Consider the following 20,960-nt stretch of genomic DNA (forward strand, 5'->3'; position numbering starts at 1 on the left):
AAAGTATTTATTGGTATATAATAAAAAATTTTGCCTGATCAGAGGATATTTAGTGCCTCTATAACTATAGGTTACCATTAAAAAGTGAGTATTACCACCAAATCCTAAGATTAGATGTGCACAACAGTGATCCATTTTATACAATTGAAATATTATGTTTGGAACCAGATGTGGCTTTGGCAGAAAGTGTAGGTCACATGAACAGGTGATTAATAAGTGGCCCATATTCCCATGTCACCTACCTGTATTACATAAGTGCTCCTCCATCAACTAGCACACCTGGTTTGAAGGGGGGTTCCCTATGGACAATTGAAGGACTAAATAAAATAAGCATGTCTCATAGATGAATTAATGTGACATGTTGGTTTTAAGCAAAGACATGAAGCCCCATTTTAATCCTCTCAGAAGTGGCTCCAAAGAAAAGTGATACAGGGAACTTCTAGCAGACCCCAAAGTTTTGCAAGAAAATGCATTTGATCTCCCTCTGCAAGGAGGGAAAAGTGGATATGGGAGGGTCCTTGGGCAGTAACCAATAGCTTGACTTTGTTTAAGAAAAGGCCTATAGGAAAATGAGATTGAAAAAGAAAAGACTTCTTGAGGAAGTATGTGAATGAACCTATAAAAATGCAGATCTTTGTGTCTGGAGAGCACCCATTCCCAAGGGAAGCTCTCAACAACCACATGAACATTGTGAGTCCAGTTTGCTCCTCAGCTCTGCCTCCCCGGTCCTGGTACAATGGACCCATGAACAGAGTGACCATAACAGCAGGGGTGAAGGCAATGCACAGGTCAAACAGGGTGACTTTCCCTTACCCACCATTATGTTTGGGGGTGGTGCTGTTGGGAGGTTGGGGAATCTGAGAGAAGAGTCCTGGAGAAAGGTTCTTAGTTCATTGAGGTGTGGCCTGGAAGTGCCTCTTAGTCTTTCTTCTGCTTCCTGGTTCATGAAGTAAGCAGTTTGCTCTATCATGCTCTCCTGCTGTGATGTGTTGTCCTCACCAGAGACCCAAAGGAATGGGGCCACTCAATATTGGACTGGAACCTCCAGAACCATGAGCCAACATGAACCTTTTATTTTTATAAATTAATTACTTCAGGTGTTTTGTTATAGTGACAAAAACTGACTAATACACAGATCTAGCTACTTCCACTACTGAACGCTCTGCTTGCTTGCAGTAGAGACCAGACATTTATTTGGTATCACTTGACTGCATTGGATCTCTATCACCTTAGAGGGAGCAGCAATTTTTCCTACTGAAAATTTATATTAATTCCAAACACAATTTCTCTCTGATGCTATCATCAGCACCACCATTTAAAACACTCGAAAAGGCTGATCTACCAACATACATCCCACACCCAACATGGCCTCCATAAACGAACTCATTTCATGTCAAATGAGGTATGACAATGTGAGCACAATCATGGAATTCACTGGGTTGACCTTGAAGGCAATCGAAAGTTCACAAAGAATACAATGCCCTGTTAGAGACTCAGCTCATATATCAACCTAAAAACAACATCTTCATGGGTTGGGGCACTATCCTTCAGAATATAGGATATAAACTGAATGGCCGTGCTGCATCTCCATTGTCTACAACACGGGGGATTTGGGTAGAAGAAAGATTCTTCCCTCTCTTCATTCACATTGAGCCATATAGAAATTGTGTCCCCCTTTCCTGGTAACTGAGGTTTTGAGGGGATATATTTTATGGTCCCTGGAGGAGAAATTTTTATCCAGAAGATTCTTGAATGTCCCAGTAATTTAGTGGATACTTTGAACTTCTCATACCAGTGGAGGAAAAAAAGGAAAAGAACGGAATTACTGTTTTGATGTGTTGGTTAATTTTACATGTGAACTTGACTGGAATATGGGGTGCTCAGATAGCTAGGTAAACATTATTTCTGGGTGTGTCTATGTGGGTCTTTCAGAAGACATTAGACTTTAAATCAGCATCCTGAGTGCAGCAAATTTTGCTCCCCTGTGTTGGGGGGGCATCACCCTAGACACTGAGGAACTGAATAGGAAAAAGAAGTGGAGGAAGAGAGAGAATTATTTCTCTGAATCACTGCTTCAACTAGGACTTCAGTCTTCTGTCCTCAGACTGAGCTCATACCTTTAGCTCTCTGGTTCTCAGGCCTTCAGACTTGGACTAAAACTTAAACTATTTGTTCTCCTGGTTCTCAGACCTTTGGTCTCAGTCTAGAACTACACCACCAGATTTCCATGATATCCAGGTTGCAGACAGCACCTTAGAGGACTTCTCCACCACCATGACTGAATGAACTAACTCCTCTGAAGAACCCTAATACAACTGACAAGGAGATCTGACCATGATAACCATGAGGAACTAAAGATACTACTATCAGATAGGGCCAAGGAAGAGGAAGTCTAAAACCTAGTGGATCCTTGGATATCTCTTGGTGCTTTTATGCCTTATAAAAACAGTATAAAATCAATTGCTGCAACACCAGTCTCAAAAGCATAAACTAAATGACCTTTCTCAAGTCCCTGAAAGATGACAATCCAGGCCATAACACCAGACAAGTAATCCAGATCAGCAAAAGTGTTGGCTGAAGTTGACATCTATAACAGATGATGGAGGAGGCAGACAGTGAACATCTGTTATAATCTTACCAACTTCTTGTCTTATACTTTTAGAAATTTTAATTTTTAATGGAGATGCTGTGATTGATTGAACTTACAACTTCCCTCTTGGGGAGGAAGTGAGACTTTTTCCATAGAAATGGAGACTCCTATTGTAGTATAGGAGGATGTGAGAGATCAGACATGACAGCTCCAACATGACACCATTCTGATAACCCCGCAGGTACAAAGGGTAGATAGTATCAGACACCTCACAAGTACCACCTTAGATCTCAGCCCCACTTGCCTCCTATTTTAGTTGCTAAAGCCCACAGCGTTTTATGGGCTCCAGCTACATACCAGCTCAAGTGACAACACCTTACCTTATGCGTGTATCTGTTATCTCTTGTGTCTTTCTTCAAGACTTTACTATTAACACCTTTTGGGGTCATTAACAACCCCCACTGGGTGAACTTTTAGTCAAAGAAAACACAAGCTGGCAGATAAATTTTCTGAGATGCTGAGATATTTTTAGCTGTTCCCAGTCACACATTCTTAATGGCAGTCAGCTAGATAATGAATCCTTAAATATGTTCTCTCTCCTTAATTAACTCTTCTTTTCCTTCCCTCTTGCTCCCTAGGATGTATCCCATACCCTGAACTGTATCGATCAGTTAAAACTTGATAAAAAGAAAGAACCAATAAGAATGAAATAGGATGAGGACTTTCTAAAAAGAGATTCGACTTTATGCAGTTCTATGAAACTCTTAAAGAGATGATGAAGGACCGTTGCTTATCAGTCTGATGTCAAAGGGAACAGGCAGCTGGGGAGGAAAGCTATGCATAAAGTGAGTGAAAGAAATGACAAACCAGAACCTACTTGGTTGAGCCATAGCCCCAGGACAACCTGGCCCCTGTGTCAATCTCCCCCCCCTCCCCCTAAGCCTCCAAATTGAGTCAGAAATCACATAAAGTAAAGGAGAAAGTCTTACAAGGGCTGGAGATGCTGCTGGCCTGGCGGCCGTCTCAAAGGGCTTAAGAACAAAGTAGTCATAGTGGCAGAAATGGAGGTTGTATGTAGTCTCAGAAACCAGGACTTCTGCTCACCAAGACAGATTTAGGTAGGGTCTTGGCTGCGTGCCAAGCCTGCCAACAGTTGAAGGCACTGTCTCAACCCACCCCAACCTGACCCTGGCTCCAACATGACACCATTCTGATAACCCGGCGGCTTCTGCTGGCCACTTGATGGCAGACTGATTCCATAGAATCACTCCTCTGTGGACAGGGTGGTGACCTCACTATTACTCCTAGTTCTCCTCTGGTGAACATAGTCAGCCTGATCTAACTTTATGTTCCTTCCACCCTGATCTTGTACCCTGGCATCCAGTGCTACACATGTGCCTGAGGTCTAAAGACATAAATAGGAAAAAAAAAATCTCCTCCAATGGGATAAGGAGCTGCATCTACAAGCAGGAGTCTCCACAGAATGTAAGTATTTAAGATCTTGAGCTTCATGTGAATATGCCCATATTTCTGCATTTCTATTTCTTGGTCCCTATCCAATGCCCTATTTCACATAAGAGATCCCATGAATTTGGGGAATTTATTTAATTTTGTAACTTACCTACAGGATTATACTTTGGGTTTGATTTTTTTTTTTTTTTCAATTTTGGCCCTATAGCTACTGTATACGAACTTTTGTTTGGTGGTTTGCTTTGGTTGGGTTTGGTCTGGTCTGATTTGGTTGCAGTGGGTAGAAGGGTGATTGACATTCTTGGAGACTTTCAGTCCCTTATGTAGATCTTGAACATGGAATTGAAAATTATTTAAATACTTATTTTCTTTCTTCAAGCTCTTCAGCAAACTTAAAAGTAACCAACCAAAACTATTATACTCCTTATTTCCACTAAAATCACAGCAAACACTTAATTACATAAATTCACACCTTCTATGGGCATTTAAATACAGAAGAAAAATAACACTACTTAATGCGATGAACTATCAGTGTCCTCCTTATCAATGTAGACAGTGTCATTAATGCTTTTAAAATTAATCAGCTAAAAAAAAATCCAGAGACAACCTGAATCAATTCAGAGAACCCATCCTTAAGGTTTTGTTTCTGTTCCTCCAGTATCAAGTCTGGTGACCAAATTTTGATCATGGACTAGAGCATTAAGACTGATATGCAAGATGGGATTTGTTGTATGACCTCATACAATTGTGAGAGCTGGCTACACAGTCTGTATATGGCTAGTGCTTTTCTGTCAAATATGATCCTGAGGTAAGAAGGGTAGGCAGTGAACAGGGAGGGATAGATGTAATGGTTTGGCTCTTATTGGCCCTGAAACGCTCCTATGTTAAAGGCTTGGTCACCAGCCTGTGGTGATACTGAAGGTGGTGGGACTTTGGGGAGGAGGGGCTTAATGGGAGAAAGTTAGGCATGCTCTCAAAGGAGATATTGGCACCCTGGTCTCCTTCTTTCTTCTTTGCTTCCTGGACACCATGCGGTTAGCAGCTTTGCTTCACCACATGCTTCCCACCATGATGTGCTGCCTCACCAAACACCCAAAACCAACAGGGCTATGCAAAGCTGGACTGCAACCATGAGCCAGCAATAAACCTCTTTTCCTTTTAAGTTGATTGTCTCAGACATTTTATCCTAGCAATGGAAAGCTAACAAAATACACATGAAATGGAGACAAGCAAGGACAAAAACTGTACCCATCTCTCAATGCCTCCAACTTTGCTTGTAAAATGACCTCATGAGACACTGGTACCCTTGGTCATAGAGCTGAATGTATACTTGGCCCAGGAAGTCAGAGAAGCTGACAGAGGTGATCTAAGACATCCAGTCTATCCATATACCTATAAGTCAGACAACACCAATATCACCCTCTAAGAGGTAACTTTCTTTTAAACTTCATGAGAATATTTGAAAATTTTTACATATTCCTTAAAATTGTTAGCTAAAACTAATTTTAAGATGATCTTTCCAAAAGTGAATGACTTAGAGTTTGGGGTTTTTTCCTGAATAATTTTGTGGCACAAACTCAGAAAATAAAGATACTAAACCCTCAAGTGTAATATACATTATTCTAGCTTTGTTTGTATGGACTTTTAATATTTTTTCATTACTTAATTTAATTTTAAAAGATTTATTTGGCTCCTCCTTGTTACATGCAAACTGTGTACGAGATAAGCATATGAGAAAAAGATCCCAGACCAAAGATCATACAATTTAGAAAGTCAAATAGAAATCAACAACCCAGACTGTGATAAATTACATACAAAAACATGAAAGAACGTTTTAAATTAATTTTAAATCAATTTAAGTGAATGAGAACTACATTCATGCATGGAGAAATTGAAGAATAACATATCAAAGAAATGGTATTCAAGCTACATTTTAAAGCTAGAATCTAGTTTGCTACTAAGATAGAAGAAGAGCAAGAGGAGATCTTCAACAGAGAAAAAGCAATACAGGCAATGGTGTATTTTAAAGAGAGTGTACAGAGGCTTTTCTAGCAAGCATTTCAGACTGGCTGGAATGTGAGTAGGATTTAGGGGAGAGAAAGGGTAGGTGAAGGAGTGGATGAGAGGATTACTGCTGGGCTTAGGAGATGATGTTTTATTTAGTGGTCTATTGGGATGCACTGGGAACTTTACAATAGGAAAGAGACGTGTTCAAAGCAGTGCCCCGGGGATGATTTCTTTGGCAGTTGTTGGTAGAAAATTGAAGAAAAGGAAACTAGGAAGGACTGCAATGAATTAGAGAAAGCTCTAGATTGGGAGTTGGAAGACCTGGTCACATATAATGTGTTCAATTTGGACAAGTCCGTTCTCCCACTAGACTTCAATTTCTACTACAAAAATATCATGCTAAGGAAGTTAGTTATCCCTCAATTCCCTTTCAGATCTAAAAATACAGTTTTTTTTGAAAACCATAATGGTAACAATTATATGAATAAATGAGTGACTTACATGAATAAATGAATGCAGGGAATATATTTTCACTTAAATAAACCAGAAACTAAATTGTAATTTAGGAATTAAATCAGTTAACATTTAAGAATGAATGACAGCTGCAGTTTGGATATGGCTTGACTTATGTTCCTCAGGTTTCCATTGGTTGAAATTGAATCCCCACTGTGAGGTATTAAGAAGGTGGAAACATCATCTAACTATGGTGTTTGGAGGTGGGGTCTTCGGGAAATGATGAGAATTAGACAAGGTTATTAGGGTGCAGCCCCATGATTGAATCCTGGTGGCTTTCTAATAAAGGAGAAGAGATTAAAAGAGACACACCTATGTGCACAGACTCTGCCTCTTGCTGTGCAATACCCTCCAACACCTGAAGATTCTGCCAAAGAGAACATTATCTCCAAATGTGGCCCCATGACATTGGACCCCCAAAACCACAGCCTAAGTAAACCCCTTCATATTAAACCGTACCCAGTCTGTGGTGTTGTGTTATTAGTAAGAGAAGATGGACTAATCCAGAATGAATGAACTAGTGAGACAAGTTCAGAAGTTGAATACTTGAGTAATTTATTTTTTATAGTAAACTGAAAATTGCAACCAATGATCCTTATGTCAACTACATATATAATATTGATACCCCCTCAAGTTAAAAAAAAACACGTTCTTAAATATCTTAATTAAGGTCATATTTTCTGACAAATAAAGATTTCAAATTAAAGTCAGTTTTAGATTTCTGAAATGTTATCATTAAGGACAATTTTGAAAAAAAAAATTATGAATAATTGAAATGCCTGTCCTCAGCTATTCCTGAAGTTGCTAATGACCACAGCAGGCATAGATTTTTATGAAACTTTATTGAAAAGATGAAGGTTGACCAAGAACAGTGGTATACGCCTATAATTGCAGCTATTTGGGAGCCTAAAGCCGGAGGATCACAGGTTCGAGGCCTCAACAATTTAGGGAATTGTTTGTGTTGATTTTTAATATTTTTTCATTACTTGGTTTAATTTTAAAAGATTTATTTAGCTCCTCCTTGTTACATGCAAACTCTATACAAGATAAGTATATGAAAAAAAGATCCTGGACCAAAGATTATAAAACTTAGGAAGTCAAATACAAATAAACAACCCAGACTGTGATAAATTACATACAAAAACACGAAAGAAAGTTTTAAATTAATTTTAAGTCAATTTAAGTGTATGAGAACTACATTATCAGAATAAAAAATAAAAAGGGCTGAAGATATAGCTCAGTGGTAAAGCGTCCCTGGGTTTAACCCTCAGTACCAAAACTATTTTAAATTTAACTTAATTTAAAAAAATAAAAACTTTAGATTATAAATTTTTGTCACAATATTCCTGAAATAACTATAAACATCTTTACATTGAAAACGGCAAGAGAAAAATCCAGTCTTTCATAATATATTTTTATTTTTTTGGATGAAAACGATAAGATTTAAAAATTCAGGATCAAACCAATTTGACAATTTGGTTACCCATTCCAATTATTAATATTATTGCTATATTATTATTATTATTATTATTATAGTGATGCTTGTGATTATAATTGTCTTCAAATCCTTTGTGGAAAGAATCCATGTATAAATGCAAATGTAGGTCTTCACCTATAAGCTTTACATATACTTTAAACGGTTACTAACAGTTACACTATATTAAAATTAAAAATGCCCTGCTTCCCACTGAACACTGCTACCCAGATTTTCCAAAAAAAAACCCTCAATCTCTAGACTAGCATAACTTGTGATAGGTCCGAAACCTCTCATCCCTCCCATTCAGTTGCCCATCTGGACCTACTGCTGTCTCCCGCCCCTACACAATCCCAAAGTCAACCACTGTATCTCAGGCCAGTGCTGCATTTCACTGGGTCTCCTCAATAGATTTCCAGCATCTGCCTTTGGGTCTGTCTGTGTTATCATTAGAGTTACTTTCTTGAAACACAAATATCATTCCCTTGCCAAAACCTTGCTGATGGCAGGAGACAATAAATGAATTGGACTGTATCTTACAGTAATCTACTATGCAAATTCCACAAATCACACTTTCAGGGAATATTTCATGACATAAGAAAGCGCCCAGCGTGAGGAGGACAAATCAGATCATAAATGAGAACGTACAGTAAGATTTCAATCCCTAAATATTGTAAATACGTTTTAAATGATGCATGTGTGCTGCAGTAGTTTTTAGGGATTCTTGGATTTCTGTACACTTGACCTGTCTGTAGGCAGCCTGAGGCACCAATTTACCTGATTGGGGAGGGGAGCAGACACCTGGGATTAGCCTGTCCTAAAGGAAAGAAGAAATACAGAGAGAAAGAAAAATACAAAGATAATATTCAGCCTTTGGGTACAGACATGGAATTTTTGAAGTGGTTTTGAAAGACCTTCTTTACCAAGACAGGAATTATAAATAAATAAGTAAACAAATAACTTAACACCCATCTAGGACCTTGGCATATAAGAAATCAGATTGGTAACCAAATAGCAGAGTTGCTTCAACAAGTAACAAAAACTCAGAATATAAGAAAGCAGCGGTTCTATTACTTTGTGATCTCTGAACTCCTTTACAGCTCTTACAAATTACTGAGGACCCCGTCATTTCTAGTAGTTTCAATATCACTAGATATTCATATTCATTTATTTGTGTAGAGTATATCTATTGACACTTACCACTATAATTTGAACATGGTTTGTCCTCTCAGAAACTCATGTTGAAATTTGACTCCCCATGTAATGGTGTTAAGAGGTGGTAGGGCACTTAAGAGGTGATTAGGTCTTCACAGGGATTAGTGAAGTTCTCTTGGTACTAAATGGGTTCCTGCAAGGGCAGGTTCTCATAGAATGAGTCCACCCTACACATGACTGTTTGCCCTTCCATTTTTCTCACCATGTTAGCACACAGCACAAGACCCTACCTACACGAGATTCCTCCTCACCCCAGTCAGAATGAGATGGATAGATTCAAATTCCTATGGCTAGGAAATGCCAATGCAGTGAATGGATTCACAGCTTGAAAATCCATCCATGTGTATTTATTCGTTATAGATATATATCCTTACTTAAAATTTTTCAGCCTCTCCTCCCTACTATAAATAAATTATCTGTTCAACTGGGGGAAAAAAAGAATATAAGAAACACTAAAAATGCTGGCAAGGATGTAGAGAAAGAGGAATCCTGGCAGACGACGAAGGTAAGGATGCAAATTAGTACAACCATTATGGAAGTCAGCATAAAGGTTTCTCAAAAATTAAAATAGAACTCCCATATGATCTAGCCACATCATTCCTTGGTATATACCCAAAGGAATTAAAATCAACATAGTAGAGAGATGCCTCCATATCCACATTTACCATGGCACAATTCACAATGGCCAAGTTATGAAAACAGCCTGGATACCCATCAACTGATAAATGAACAAAGAAAATGTGGTGTATATGTACACAGCGGAGTATTATTCAGCCATTAAGAAGAACAAAATCATGTTATTTGTAGGAAAATGGGTGGGCCTGGAGGTAATCCCGTTCGATGAAACACACCAGACTCAGAAGACAAGTACGACAAGCCTTCTCTCACATGCAGAATTTATGGGGGCTTGGGGAAGGAAGAGGACATAGAAATAGAAGGGAGACTATAGAGGGAAAAAAAGGGATTGGTGGAAGCAGGAAGGAAAGATAATGGGAGGGCAGAAATGATCAAAATATGTGTGTGTGCACATTCCCAAATGAGCTGCATTATTCTGTATAATTAACATGAATGAATTGAAGAAGAATAAGGAAGAGGAGGAGGAAGAAGAGAAAGAGGAAAAGAAGAAAAGAAAAAAAATGGGAAAGATAAAGTTTTTTTTAAATGTCTCATGAAAAAAAACTACCAGTTCAGCTCACAACCCAAATAAGTGCATAAGTGCTTTTCTTAAGATGATCATCATGTTTAAACATGATCAGAAGCATTCTATTACTACACAGTTGACCACATAGAACATAAAAATATGTTTGCAATCAAAAGTTAAGATTTAATATGATTAATAATTTTGGGAAGTGTGTGGATACTGGGGATTGAACCCAGAGGTATTTTAACCCTGAGTCTCATTCCCACCTTTTTTTTTTAGTTATAGATGGACACCATAGATGGACACAATACCTTTGTTTATTCTTTTTTATTTTTTTTAAATTTTTTTATGTGGTGCTGGGTGGGGACCAAACCCAGTGCCTCACGAATGCTAGGCAAGTGCTCTACCACTGAGCCACAACCCCGCCCCCCCAGCTCTTTATATATATAAATAAAATTATATATATATATATATAATTTTGAGACAGGGTCTCACTAAATTGCCTCACCAAGTTGCTAAATCTGGCTTTGAACTTGGGATTCTCCTGTCTTAACCTCCCAGAAAAGAAAAAAAAAAAAAAACGACAGCATTATTAAGGACGCTCTTACATGAAACTAGTAGTTTTGTTTTGACTTGAGTTTTTGTTTTTGTTGTTGTTGGTTTTTAAGGCGTGGTGTGTGTGTGTGTGTGTGTGTGTATTAGTCAGCTTTTTGTTGCTATGACCAAAATACCTAACACAAACAACTCAAAGGAGGAAAGATTTATTCTGGCTCACAATTTCAGAGGTTTCAATGCAAGGTCAGCTGGCTCCATTGCTTTGTGCCTGAGATGAGGCAGAACTTCATGGCAGAAGGGAATGGTAGAGGAAAGCTTCTCAGTTCACGGCAGCCAGGAAGCAGAGAGAGGGGGTGGGGAGAGGGAGGTGTGTGTGTGTGTGTGTGTTGAAGGAGACAGGAACAAGCTCCAACCATGCCTATCTGCCTACAGTTTCCACCTTCTCCCAGTAACCTAGATTATTAATACATCAAACGTATTAACCACTGATCCTCTCTGTCCTGGAGGTCAGGCTTGCTGCACATAACTTTCTGCATAGACTCAGCTGCCATCTTGGGAAGGAACACAAATCCGAACAACTGAGCATTGAACTAAAGTCTTGCTCATCCAAAAGAATTGATTTAGACCTATCTCAACAGAGGTTTCAACTTTGAAAAAAATGTCAATCAAAATGGAAAACAAGTATCTTCAAGACCAAGATACTGTTTATTATTGAGAAAAGTCTTCCTGCTAGCCAGAAGGCTAGGACATCCTCATGAGCTCTAAGATTATCTATAGAAAAGAGTCATTATTTGAATAAATTTATAAGACTAAAAATAAATATGTTCATTGTTACCTGTGGTTATATATGAGTGGTAGAATTATGGATTTTTTTTCTATTATCTTTTGAAGTTTATCTAATAAGAATGTTAGTAATTTGTAAAACAAAAATCATTATTTTAATAATCAGGCAATATGCGATAAAGTCATATCACTTGAAAAGTAATGTTTGCATTTCTGAGACTGGTTAAAAAGTCTCCTCCTTCTGATCCTGCTTTATCTCCTTATCTTCCTCTCTTACCCCTTAAACACTACCACTGAGTGACTCACTGTGCCCCACAGGCCAAGCTGGCTCAGGGTTTTGAAGAATTCTAGCAAGATGCACACACTTACTCTTACATAGGGAAAAGACAGAGCAAAAGGACAGGTCCAAAGCTCATACGAAAATTTGTATTTCCCTTAAAATACCTTTGCATTAGAAAGGGGGTCATTAGTCACTTTTGAATGTTCACTTGTTCACCTAATATTTGAAATCATAGAATTATAGCATAACAAATGCTTAGAGCTACATCATTCAACACATTACCACTTAGCTAATGTGTCTCTTAAGTACCTGAAATGGGCCTAGTGAAATAGTTATCTTAGCTAATTTTTAAAAATATTTATTTAGTGGTAGATGAACACACAGTATCTTTATTTATTTTTATGTGGTTCGCTGAGGATGGAACCCAGTGCCTCATACATGCAAGGCAAGAGCTTTACCACTGAGCTACAGCCCCAGCCTCTATTTTAGTTAACTTTAATTAGTAATATTTAAAACTGCTACTCAATTCAGTTATTGGAAATTTTTAAAGTATGTTTGTGAATCTACTTTTCCAACTGTGAATTTCATGATCTCTAAATACAAATCAAGTATTTCCAATGAAAATTTAGCATCCAAATGGAGAGACATCATAAGACACTTTACAAATTTCAAACAATAAGAAAAAAGGTAGTGTTTCACTACTAATTTTTAATGTTGATTAAATATTGAAATTGTAGTATTGCAGCTACATTGGGCTAAATAAAACATGGCATTAAAATTGATTTTACCTGTTTTTCCTTTTTTAATGTAGCAAGTAGAAAATTCTAATTACCTAAGCAGATCATATTGTTTCTTTTAAACAGTGCTGCCTTCAAACTCATTGTGGTAGAATTAAATCTAAAATTTAGTTCCAGCCAGGCACTGAGGTGCACGCCTGTAATCCCAGAGACCTGAGAGGCTGTGGCAGGAGGATCACAAGTTGGAGGCCAACCTCAGCAACTTAGCAAGACTCTCAGCAATTTAGCAAGTCCTTCTTTCAAAAATAAAAAATAAAAAAGGATCAGGAATATAGCTCAACAGTGAAGCGCCCTGAGTTCAATCCCCTGTACCAAAATTAATTAATTAATTAATTAATTAAACCTGAAACTTTGCTTACTATACTGAGTATTTTCTACTTTTGAGTATTAGCATATAGATCTATCTCAAATGCTCCCAGATGTCAACTGGAAATAGCATTACCCTTTTTCTCTGAGATTGTCCCTCATGAATACTGTAATCTCCATGCTATTTAACAAGGTATTTGCAATGCGTGAAAAGATTAAATACTCATACTGAGTTCATCCGTATGAGGGGAATCATTATGCTACTGCAATACTGTTGCAACTCCATCTGTCTAAACCTAGAAAGTCTTTCTTTCAAAACCAGGCAAGTGGAAGTGGCTCCAGACATTGGGCACCTTTGTATTAAAAGTATTAAAGCTGACAGTACTTTTATTTTCTATTTGCCATTATGACCTGGTCCCCCTTTGTCCTGGCTTTGTGACCAAGGATTGGACACTTAACAATTCCCAAAAGGTCCCTTTCCTTAACTCTTAACAAAGTGTTAGCAAGTATTCTGTCTCTTATTCACAGCAGAGTCTTGGGCCTTTCAGTGAGAAAGTAAAACCCAGAATAGCTTCCAGGGCATTCGGAACATTTCCCATTGAAATGCAAACACTCCTCTGGCGCCTCTGAAAATTCTGAGAAATTGTTGGGTTTTGGTGATGTTTCCAGGAAACCTGGCTCTCTTCTGTTCATGGCTAGTTCAAGTTCTTTCCTTGTCCAAGGACATTCAAGTCAAGTCAGCAGATGACTGTCTCTTGCAGGGCAAACTCCCAACTTGAACACTAAACAAAGAGGAAATTTCTCACTCCAGATTTGGAATTATGACCAGAAAACCTCAGAACCTGAACTTTGTTACGTCTTTTCTCCAAATGTGGTTTATCTCCCTGACACACACCAGTCCTGTTCACAGTTCACACAGTGACCAAGCTCACATCTGAAGGAAGACTATTTGGATTTCATGGCAGACGTTTTGGACTCTCCAATGTAGCCATCCTGAATGATCCAAAATTTGCCTGTCTGCATTTTTCCATTGTTTTTACAGCCTATATTCTTTATTCCAAAGCATCAGTATAAAATGTGTAAGATGAAGTCACCTGTCTTTTCCACCCTTTATTTCCTCAATAAGATAAGTAACTGAAATGGGCACATGACAAAAGATTATTTCCAAATGCTTGATTAGCATATCACCAGATTCCAATCTTAGCTAGAAGGAACTTCACAACCTTACTGCCTGCACTATGTGAACTTGTTCCTGTGATGCCATCATATGATAGAGGCAATCCTTGCAGTTTTACATGCACCCACCTTGTGGACAGGATGGTGTCTGGTTTTTCTTTTGTTGCTCATAGACTGAGCTCCATGAACACACTAAATAATTGTGGCTGAAGGGAAAATTTATCTAACAACTGCTAGCCTGATGAAGGAAGAACAGGGCAAATTCATGCTGAAGCAGAGAAGGAGATCTCATCTGGGTTGGAGCTAGAAGTCACTAATGCCTGTGGAAGAAGAGCTCGTGAAGACTAAGAAAGAATTAATTGGAATTATGACCAGGTCCTGTGCAGCACTTGAACCCAATAAACCATCTGCAATCTCCATGCTCATCAAATAGGAAATCTTAAATATAATGAAATCCAAAGGAAAACTTAGATGAAAAATTCTGACATATAATGCAAGTTAAGAACACTATTCAGTCATAGCAAAAGAATTAAATCCTGCCATTTGCAACTGCATGCATGGAACTGAAGATCATTATGGAATGTGAAATAAGCCAGGGGAGGAAAGCAAGAACCTCATGATTGCATTCACATGTGAAATCTAAAATACTTGAACTCATAGAAGCCGAGGGTAGGAGATCACCAAAGGCTGAGACAGTGGAGTGGGGCAAGGTACAGGGACAGGTTGACCAAGGAGTACTAAATTATAGTTAGATAGGATATGATGTTCCTGTGTGCTATTGCATAGTAGGGTGGCTAGAGATAACAATAATGTGCTGTATATTTTCAAAATCTAGGAGAAAGGATTTTGAAAGTTTTCACTACAGAGAAGTAATAAATGTCTGCGGCAATCAGTATGTTTAACCTGATTTAAACATCGTGTTATGTGTACACATATCAAAACATCACATAAATACATGTAAGTTTTTGTTTTTTATCTATTAATTAAAAAATAAATTTTAAAGAAAAGGCATAACTCTATACCTAATAATGAACTTCTCTGGGGAGCTGTTTCATCTGAAAAGTAAGGAATCTGACTAAATGGTATCCAAGTTTCAGTGAGTCTATAAAGCTGAGTCATGGGTCTTTACAACCTGTGCCTTTCAAATAAAGTTTTGCAAGTCTGTGGCTCAAAATAAGATCACAATATCAATAATCCTTCATAAAATCCTACATAGAGAGATTTTCTTGAAAAGGCAAACGTTTTTTTAAAAAACAAGTGGCAGAAAAGATTAAAATGAAAATCAACTGATAGGCATTAGTTTATAAGTGCGGTTCACATCTAGACACTTTGAGGGCGCAGGCACCCTGCTGGCTACACAGTATATGTGTGAGACATTTTTCTCAAGAATTTTGTAAATATATGCCAGGTGCGGTGGCACACACCTGTAATCCCAGCTGCTCGGGAGGTTGAGGCAGGAGGATCACGAGTTCAAAGCCAGCCTCAGCAAAAGAGAGGCATTAAGCAACTCAGTGAGACCCTGTCTCTAAACAAAAAATATAATAAAGGGCTGAGACGTGGCTCAGTTGTTGAGTGCCCCTGAGTTCAATCCCTGGTACCCCCATCTCTCCCCCCACCCACAAAAAAAAGAATAGCTTCTAGAGCATTTGGAACATTTTGTAAATATATTTTGGAGTACTTCCTGAGAACCAAGGTAGCAGTTCTGGGAAAGTGTGAGAACAAAGAGAAAAGTGGCATGACTTTCATGAGCCACATTGACCTTGCCCTTGTGGGCCATGGAAGGCAGTCTCCTGGACCCTTCTGCAGCCATGCATTCCCACAGACTCTCTCCTCCATGTCTGATCAAAATGGACTTTTCTGGGTTCAAATTTGAGGCTGTAGCTAAAGTTTTAGTTTTAACAACCAGGTTTCTGAATATGGATTTTAACTGTTAATCAATTTATGAATCAAAATATACTTTAGAACTAACATTGGCAATGCAAAGCTTGTTTGGAAACTAGCCATGTAGCACAATGAATTTCCCTTTTATTACACACATGCACACATGTACATACGAACTTTCCATATTAAGCTGATAATACAGACATAAGGATTGCGGAGATGGTGTGGAAATTATCCATGTTCATGTCTGAGAAATGCAATAAATTTAGCATTTATCACTAGAAGAAAAACATGCATTTTTCTTACAGTTGAGAGATTATGGAGAGATTATTAACATTAGTAAGAAAATATTTGAAACTGAAAAATAAGATTTTGAACAGGTAATTTACATATGTAAGACATCTTTTAAAAGGATTTTTCTCGATTCTTCGAATCTTCCAAACAAACAAACTGACAAAGAGATTGGTACGAACACTTCCATATGAACACTGGGAAAAAGAATATCCTCAGATTTAACTTCTAGAGCATTTGGAACATTAAAAGCCAAGCTTTTTAAAAACTTATTTTAAAAAAAAGTAGTCCTTTTTCTTATCACGGCCACACATCTCCTATTTAGGATGTCTTTTGGGGATTCTAACATAAGGTACAAACCCATGCAAAGGTTCTGGACCCAAGGTAGAAAGGGCAGGGTCGGGGAGGGGAGCCACTTGCCTGAGCAGGGCACTGCTTCAAATCAGGTCTTCTGTTACACAGTGAACGTGGAAACGTGTCAGTTTGCAAAGAAAGAAAATGAAAAATTGCTTTCAAAGGCCTCAAATGGTCCCTGCTTTGAGGCATTGGGAAAAATTGATTTCAGTAATTGAAAGAGAGCTTCGCTGTGCATGAATAAGCAGCTTCGCTGGAGATGCTGCCTGCACGGCCCGCTGACTTCCGAGATATCTGAATTAAGATTGTTCTGTGTCCACGAACAAGACAGGTGGGTTAAAATGTGTGTTTCTTTTTCCAGGTGCTTTTAAACATAAGTCTGAAAGTTAGTTATTATAAATGCCGATTGTGTTGAACGCTCATTAAAGGAGGTGGGATGTGGGTCGGTGGTAAGTACAGAGCCCTGGGTTCCATCTCCAGAACCAAAAACAAATGAATTAAACAAAACAATAAATGTCAATTAAGGTTTTCTGGAAATAATATCAAATTGCTTCCCTGCTATGATGGCCATGTGACCAACTCTAAGTTGATTGAAAGATTAGCCCTATCTGAATGGAATTCCTTTTTTGTTTGTTTGGTTGGTTGGTTGGTTGGTTTTGCTTTGTACTGATAAAGGAAACATTGTCACAGATGTGATTGTCAACCACAGCACAGGTAAGCCAAAGTTTTTTATGTTTGAAAAATCTAGTTTTTTAATTCTAAATAATGCAATTAATTTCCCTCTCTCTTTGCTCATATACTCATTCATTGACTGCCCCTGCATCTCTTTCTCTCTCTCCCCACCGAACTCAAGAAAAAAAAAAAAAGGCAAAATACTAAGCTTTAATGCACATCCCTAAAGATAGGAAATAATTTTGGGGTGCTTTTCTTACTTAAAACCCTGCTTCTAAACAAGACCACCTCCAAAATATTCCAAAAACAGCCAAAATAATCCAATTTTTCAATGATCTTGAGAGAAGATCACCATACTCTATTGTGTTAGACAGCTTTCCATTATTGTGACAAAACACCTGAGATAATAAGCTTATAAGGATGGAAGGTATGTGTTGGCTCACAGTTTCAGAGGGTTCAGTATCTGGTTGGCCTATTGCTCTTTGGCCTGTGGCAAGGCACTATATCATGGGAGACTATGGGGGGAAGTTGTACCTCATGGTAGCTATGCAGTAAAAAGAAAGAGAAGAAGGGCCAGAGTCCTGTGACCCGCTTGGAAAGCAGGCCCTGAAGGACCTGACTTCTCCACTAGGCCCCACTTCTGTTACTTTCACCTCCCAATAATGCCAGGGGCTGCAGACCAAGCTTTTAACACAGAGACCTTTGGTGGTTGTTCAAAATTCAAACCATAATATCCACTGGAGTTGTTCATTCTAGAATTATAGGATCTTTTTGTTTAATTTATTTTAATCTTTTTGTCTATGATTGACAAGTAAAAGTATGGATTTCTGTATGTACAACTTGTATGTATTTCTGGTGCACAACTTGATGTTCTGAGATACCATACGTATTCATTGTGGAATTGCTACCTCAAGGTAAATTTAACACATACGTTACCTCACATCTTTTGAGTGTGTGTGGTATAGAAGATTTAACCCAGGGCATTTACCACTGAGATAAATCTTCAGCTCTTTCTTTGAGACAGGGCTTTGCTAAATTACTGAGGCCTCTCTCAAACTTGCTATCTTCCTGCCGCCACCTCCCAAGTCACTGGGATTACAGGTGTGTACCACTAGGCCGTGTGTGTGTGTGTGTGTGTGCGCGTGCACACACATATATGTGGTAAAAACACTTCAAAATCTATTCTCAGCAATTTTCATATGTACACTATATTCCTGTATTATTAACTAGTATCAAAATGATATACAGTGAAGCTCTTGACCTTATTCCCCCCCCAACTGAAATTTTACATCCATTGCCCAAAATCTCCACAATTGCACCACCCCTCGCCTCTGATAATCACCACCTTACTCTCCACTTCTATGAAGTCAACTTTTTTAGATTCCACCTATAAATGAGATTGTGTAATATTTGTCTTTCTGTACCTAACTCATTTTACTTAGCATAATATTATCCATGTTGTCACAACCGACAGAATTTTTTTCTTTTTTAAAGACTGAATTGCATTCCACTGTGTATTTACCACTCTTTATCAAAATTTTTTTTTTTGAGGGGTGAGGTGCTGAGGATTAAACCCAGGGCCTTGTGCATGTAAGGCAAGCACTCTACCAACTGAGCTATATTATCTCCAGCCTACTTTATCAGTTTATCTGCTGACAGACATATAAATTGATCCTTATCTTGGCTGTTGTGAATGATGCTGAAACATGGCAGCATGGCTATCTCTTGAGCATCCTGATTTCTTGGCCTTTGGCTTTATACCCAGTCGTAGGATTGCTGGATCAAATAGTTGTTCTATTTTTAACTTTTTAGAAACCTCCCTACTGTTTTCCACAAAGCTTCTGCTAATTTACATTCCCACCAACTGTGCACAAGAGTTTCTCTTTCTCCACATCCTTGCAAGCACTTATCTTGTGTCTATTCTATAATAACCATTTTCACAGGTGAAAGTTAATATTCTCACTGGGGTTTTAATTTTACATTTCCCTGATGGTTAATAAGGTTGAGAATTTTTCACATACTTGTTAGCCATTTGTTTGTCTTCTTTTGAGAAATTTCTACATAGATCCTCGGTTCCCTAATTGGGCTATTTGTTTTCTTGCTAGTGAGTTGAATTCCCTTACATTTTGGATATTAACCTTTTTTTTTTTTTTTTGAGATGTATGGTTTGAAAATGTTTTCTCCCGTTATGTAGATCATCTCTTCACTCTGTTGATTGTTTCCTTAACTGTGCCCAAACTTTTAAATTTGATATAATCCCACTTGTCTATTTTTGTTTTTATTTCCTGTGCTGTGGGAAGTCTTATCCACAAATCATTGTCCAAATCAATGTCATTGGGCTTTTCCTATTTTCTTTGGGTGGTTTCAGAGTTTTGACTCTCATATTTAAATCTCTTATCTATTTTTTGTGATTATTTTTTTAGATGATAAGAGATTTCCATTTCACTCTTTTGCATGTGAATAACCAGTTTTTCCAACACCATTTATAGAGACTGTCTCTTCCCTATTGGAATTTCTGGCATCTTTTTCAAGAATTAATTGACTGTAAGTGTGTGGATTTATTTCTGGGCCCTCTATGCTGTTCCATTGGCCTATATATCTATGGTTATGCCAAGGCATGCTGTTTTGATTATGGTAGCTTCATCATATAATTTGAAATCAGATACTGTGATATTTCCAGCTTCATTCCTGTGCTCAAGATCATCTTGGCTAATTTTTTTTCCTATAGAGAAGTGATACACATGTACAGATAATGGAATATATATATAATGGTATATTCCCCTTAATATCTCTCTCTCTCTCTCTCTCTCTCTCTCTCTCTCTCTCTCTCATTTCCTAAGAATTGCTTCTATTTTGTTTAGTTCTCTGATTCTGGGGTAATTAAATCCAGTCCTAATATTTGCATGATTAGGTCCCTCCTTCCTCTTCCCACTCAAAATTTCACTCTGCACCATGAGAAGTCTCACAGGCATGAGTGTGTAGACACGTCAGTCCAAGGTCCAGATGTGTGTGTGTGTGTGTGTGTGTGCGTGCACACACACACACAATTGCTAGGAGCTGGCCACTGGCCATCACTAGAACCTAAGTCTGCAGACGTTAGCAATTTTATTCCCATGGGGAAAGGTTTGTAAAAGTAAAGGCTGCCCAAGCCCTGAGAGCAGACAGTGCCGGAGTCCCAGTTATGGGCAGTGTGGTCTACAGGACCTGTTCAGGGGGGAGGGTGGTGCACCCAGAAGAGGGACAGAGCCATCTTGAACAGGAGCCCCGAAAAAGGTCCCCATTGCCAGGCCTGATGGACACAGGGCTGCTGCTCTCAACCTCCACTAATCTGCACAATAGGCACCAGTGGGCAGCAGAGCCCAGCTTCCCTTAAAAAAGCAAAACCTTAATCCAAAGTCATTAACTCTGTGTCGATTTCCATCACGTCCTATCAAACATCCTATGGTCTGCATGGC

The sequence above is a fragment of the Marmota marmota genome, unplaced genomic scaffold (genome assembly GCF_001458135.2).
Source record: "Marmota marmota marmota unplaced genomic scaffold, marMar, whole genome shotgun sequence".
In the NCBI taxonomy this organism is placed as follows: domain Eukaryota; kingdom Metazoa; phylum Chordata; class Mammalia; order Rodentia; family Sciuridae; genus Marmota; species Marmota marmota.